Raw genomic sequence first — 5,976 nt, forward strand, 5'->3', positions numbered from 1 at the left:
TCCTTGCCCTATTACCATAGGTAAGGAAAGTATTGCTTTCCAAAAAAAAATTAAGGTACCCTAATTTCAAGTTTTCTATACGTTTCAAGGTCCCCTGAGTCCAAAAACATGATTTTTGGGTGTTGGTCTGTGTGTGTGTATATGTATGTGTGTGTATGTGTCTGTGAACACGATAACTCCATTCCTAATCAACCGATTGACTTGAAATTTTAAACTTAAGGTCCTTATACCATGAGGATCCGACAATAAGAAATTCAATAAAATTCAATTCAAAATGGCGGATAATTACTAAAAAACCATGTTTTTCACGGTTTTCTCGAAAACGGCACTAATAACGATTTTCTTCAAATTTATCCATGGATAGCTATTTATGAGCCCTATCAACTGACATGAGTCTCATTTCTGGGAAAATTGCAGGAGCTCCGTAATAGTCTTAAGAAAAATGGCGGATAATCACTAAAAAAACATGGTTTTCTCGAAAACGGCTCTAACAATTTTCTTCAAATTTATACCATAGATAGCTATTTATAAGCCCTATCAACTGTCATGAGTCTCATTTCTGGGAAAGTTGCAGGAGCTCCGTAATATTCTTGAGAAAAATGGCGGATAATTACTAAAAAACCATGTTTTTCACGATTTTCTCAAAAATGACTAGACCGATTTTTTCCAAATTCATACCTTGTTATTTATCAGCTCTATCAACTGGCATGAGTCTCATTTCTGGGAAACTGATGGTGGGTCCACCCCATCCTTGAGAAATTGACTTTGTAACCTCCTTCTCGTGCATGAGGTAGGTAGGTAGAGCAGTTTATAAAAAGAACACAGTCATAGTCAAGATATTTCATCTGTAGAACAGCTGTTTTGACGACTTTTAAAAAAAACCATCGAATTTCACAATTTACACAAAGGAAAAAGTACTCTGAAAACAATTATATATACACATATACAGTAGTCTGATCGTAGTTTCAAATAATTATGTTGCCGCCAATCATTATGTTATTCCCCTAAATTATTCTCGTTTAAGGACGGAGCTTACAGTTCAATGAGCAAGGAAAGTTATGTGAGTGTACCACACCAGATTTTTTTGATTATTTGTAGAACGTAATAAGTAGTAAGTGAATTCACCAATTATTTATTTCCGAAAGCTTGATTTGTACTATTAGTAGAGTTTAATCAAAGTACATATTCTGTAGCAATATTTTTCAGCTTTTTACGTGTTTAAAGAATTCCTTGAAAATGACCGTCTGCTTCCTATACACACTACACTTTGTATGTTGAAGTCAAGAGAAAACTTTGTTGTTGAGAGGTCCGAAATTCGTTAAATAGAGGTAAATAAGCAGCAAAAACTCTAAAATTATGTCATGGGACCAGGTAAAAATTCGTTGTGTAGAGGATTTCGTTAAGTGGAGGTTCGTTATAGAGAGGTTCGAGTACTATTAAGTTTATATTTACATGCAGCTATAAGACCGGGAGAAACAGGTGTTCTAAGGTGTTTTTCGGAAACCAAGGGCTGGTATGTTTCAAGCTCTACTTCCTCCATAAATTCTTATGAAGGACATAATGCTAGATTAGTTGAGTCGCATACTATTAATTTTTTTGAAAATGAAATTTCAACCTTTCTAACATTCAACAGGCGGCCGTTTCGTTGAGATCATTCACCCCAAGAACGAAAGAACTTAATTCAAATTCAAATTATTTATTTGCAATTTCATTCGTTTACAATATTATTTACAACATGTAAAGAATTTCTGCATTGTCACAATTCTACATATATTCAATTATATACATCACAAATTCATAAAATACATAATAAGACACTAGAGAAGTTTAGTAACTATTATGAGGCTACAAGTTTTTGATTTGAATCCAATCAAGCTTTGTGTCTAGTTAGGTTGCAGTTGGATCCGAGGGAGGAAAGCTGTAGAAAAATTAAAATCATCAGTCTTTAACTTTACGGGTTTCAAAGATAACAATACAACAGTTCTTGAGCAAGCTCTCCAACCCAGGGGTTCACAAGTTAATCATAAGTTAATTGTTAAACAACAATCTCGCGACAGAAAAGGATAGCGCTATCTGTTCTGTCGAATGATAGACAAGGATAGCAATACTAATGTTAATCAAATACTGCCATTATAACGTGGACTTTACTATAGAAAGACAGCACTGGTAAAACATTTATATTAAAACGTTATGTATTAATTTTATGTACTTCTGATAAAAGAAACTCCACCCCCAACTTTCGGCTTACCCCATACAACAGGTGGCTGGAGGAGAAGGAGGAGAAGTTGTTATTACTCATGATGGACTGGTATCATCTGCACATCAATTGTATAACAATTCAATTCAATTTATTTCCATCAAAAAATATATCAATAAAACATTTACATCTCAATTCAATAACAAATATTTTCAGGAAATAAATATTCCCCCACATAGACTATTGGTCCGTGTGTGGGGGAAGAATTCCTATCTATAATAACTGTGAAATAAAACGTTCTGCAGAATTCTACCTTAATATTATTCTCACTTAACTATTACAATATTGGAAATATGTTATATAAAGAAAATTAAATATAAATTATTTATAATTTTTTTTTTTTTTAATAAACAGAGCATGATGTCGTGGGTTTCTTTTATTAAAGACTTAGTATTATCACAGAATTACTATTATAGGAGTTTTCTCTGGTATTATGTTGGAGTACATATCTCCTAAAGTTTTTAAATTACTTATTATAATGTTCAGAGTGCTGCATCACAGTACCAGTTTCTTTATATAAAATATGTTATAAGTTTGATTCATAAGAACAATACAAAAAAATGAAGTACCCTTTTTACTTTCCTTGCCCTATTACCATAGATAAGGAAAGTATTGTTTTCAAAAAAAATTTAAGGTACCCTAATTTCATGTTTTCTATACGTTTCAAGGTCCCCTGAGTCCAAAAATATGATTTTTGGGTGTTGGTCTGTGTGTGTGTGTGTGTGCGTGATAACTCCATTCCTAATTAACCGATTGACTTGAAATTTTAAACCTAAGGTCCTTATAGCATGAGGATCCGACAATAAGAAATTCAATAAAATTCAATTCAAAATGGCGGATAATGGCTAAAAAAACCATGTTTTTCACGGTTTTCTCGAAAACGGCTGTAACAATATTGATAAGCCCTATCAACTGATATGAGTCTCGTCTCTGGGAAAATTACAGGAGCTCCGTAATATTCTTGAGAAAAATGGCAGATACTGAAAAACCATTTTTCACGATTTTCTCAAAAACGGTTCCAACGATTTTTTTTTCAAATTCATAGCCTGTATTTATCAGCTCTATCAACTGGCATGAGTCTTTTTCCTGGGAAACTGATGGTGGGTCCACCCCATCCTTGAGAAATTGACTTTGTAACCTCCTTCTCGTGCATGAGGTAGGTAGGTAGAGCAGTTTATAAAAAGAACACAGTCATAGTCAAGATATTTCATCTGTAGAACAGCCGTTTTCACGTCTTTTAAAGAATCATCGAATTTCACAATTTACACAAAGGAAAAAGTATACATACATATACAGTAGTCTGATCGTAGTTGCAAATATGCAAGATATTTCATCTGTAGAACAGCCGTTTTGACGTCTTTTAAAAAATCATCGAATTTCTCAATTCACACAAAGGAAAACGTACTCTGAAAACAATTATATATACAGTAGTCTGATCGTAGTTGCAAATATGTTGCCGTCAATCATCAATATGTTATTCCCCTAAATTATTCTCGCTTAAGAATGAGGCTTACAGTTCAATGAGCAAGGAAAGTTGTGTGAGTGTACCACACCACATTTTTACTCTATATTATCTGCACATGAATTGAATAACATATGTTATATCTCCCGATATAAGTTTGATTCATAATAACAATATAAAAAATGAAGTACCCTTTTAATTAAAACATTTTAAAAACTTAAAAAAATTCAACAATTTTCGGCCCACTTTGGCTATTTTTGATTCTTGAAGTTTGATTAATGTTTTACTCTTTTTTATCAAGATTAGGCCATCATCCTACGTGGTGTAGGTGATGAGGTCACCCTACGTAGTACGCAGGCGATGACCGTTAAAAATTTAGTTACATCGGGTGTGCGGTCGAAGGGTTTTATCCGCACACCTTTGATAGTAACGAGTAGGGCAGAAGATATTGGACATCAGGCATTGAAGGTATATTAACCAAGTATCGCACAAAACTCTGGCGAGAGCTGAGAATTCAGCTATTAATTTATCAATAACAATCAATTGGTTAGTTAAAAATCTTAGTTCATACGAAAGAGCATTCATATAATCACCGATTTCCTTAATCTTAGAACTTTATTTTGAGTATTAAAGTGATTTTTAATGAAAAAACCATGAACATTATTTTTATAAGAACAGGTTCATTGTAGTTGGTACAATAATCTCAGAGATGTCGCTAAGTGTTCAATAAAATATAGATGTTGTTGTAATAGGAAAGTAATGAAGGCTTAATAACTTGATAGAAGGAACGTTTGTTATTATCTTTCCGATTACTCAGCGCTTGATTGTGCGGTTGCCTGCTCGATCTGATCTAGCTCTTCTTCTCGAATAGTAAACATCAAGTCATCTTTTCAACTTTGTTTTCAGTAGACCTTGTGAGAAATACCTATCTTATTAATTTAACCATTTATTGTATTGGAAGAAATTGCTCATTAGTCTACAAAGACTAGATCGCAATGTATTCAAAAAAAGGAAAAATCTTTTCACGTGAATTCATGCGAAGAATTATTCCGACACAATGTTTCATCAATCAAACTCTTTACAATAATTGTGTAATTGTAACACATTTCTACTGTGTTTAACGCATATTTTAAACTCCACAACAGGGCTCTGCAACCTACGGCCCGCGGATAGATTTTGTCCGGCCCGCCGAGAGTTATTGCTGCAGATTTTCTAAAATAGGTCTATTTATATCTATAAACATTTTTGACAACAACTGTGAGTTCAGTACTCTTCTCTTACTAGCCACTCCATTTCTTAATAAGTCCGACTGAGTCATTGTCAATATTGTAGAACCGTTCCATAATTGTATAATTCCTAATAAGAGTAGAATAAGCTGTAAACAAGCAGCGATCAACCATTGCGAGATATTAGCAAATGGTCTGCACGGCCTGTACATGTCTCTCCCAGTAAAAGACTCTAAAAACATAAAAAACCATGCTCAAGCTATGTTTTCTCTTTTTGGATCTACCTACAAGTGTGAGCAGACATTTTCAAAAATGTAGTTTGTTAAATCCAAATACAGGTCTACCTTGTCAGATGAACATTTGAAAACAATTTTAATGATCGGAACCACAAAGTTTGATCCTAAATGGGCGGACATTCTAAGTGGAAAAGAAATGCAATCTTCTCACTGAAAATAAGTATTCTCTTTTAGCTTGGTAACTTTCTGTAAATTCGTGTATTGTCAAGTTGTCTTATTACTATTAAAAAAATATTATAATTTTGTTTAACTTGCTAAATTTATGCATTGACAAGTTTTCTTATGACCTTACTACACTCAATAAATTGGACTTTGCATTGGAATGAAATGAATTGGTTTGTTTCTTCCTGTGTTTTAATTGAACCTACTTGAAACTCCTCATATTATTTAAATGTAAATATAATAATTTTACACCCCACAAATTTCCGTCGTGTGTGTCCCCACAAGTCAAATTCCACGTACATCCTTGTTATTGGCCCTCTAAGCCTCCCAAGAATTAACAATGTAGCGCTAGGATTAAAAAGGTTGGAGACCCCTGCTCCACAAACCCCGGTGTCCCCCCAAAAATGCTGGAGCTTTCTACGTTACCGTTAGAATCCCCTTCTGAATAGCCACCCAGATCCAAATGTTAAAACAGCACTGGTTATAACATATAGCATTTAATATTGAAACTTCATGAATCACTGTAATTATACTGTATTATTACTGATAAAACAACGCCCTCCCATAACTATA

Source organism: Nilaparvata lugens, chromosome X (genome assembly GCF_014356525.2).
Source record: "Nilaparvata lugens isolate BPH chromosome X, ASM1435652v1, whole genome shotgun sequence".
Taxonomy (NCBI): domain Eukaryota; kingdom Metazoa; phylum Arthropoda; class Insecta; order Hemiptera; family Delphacidae; genus Nilaparvata; species Nilaparvata lugens.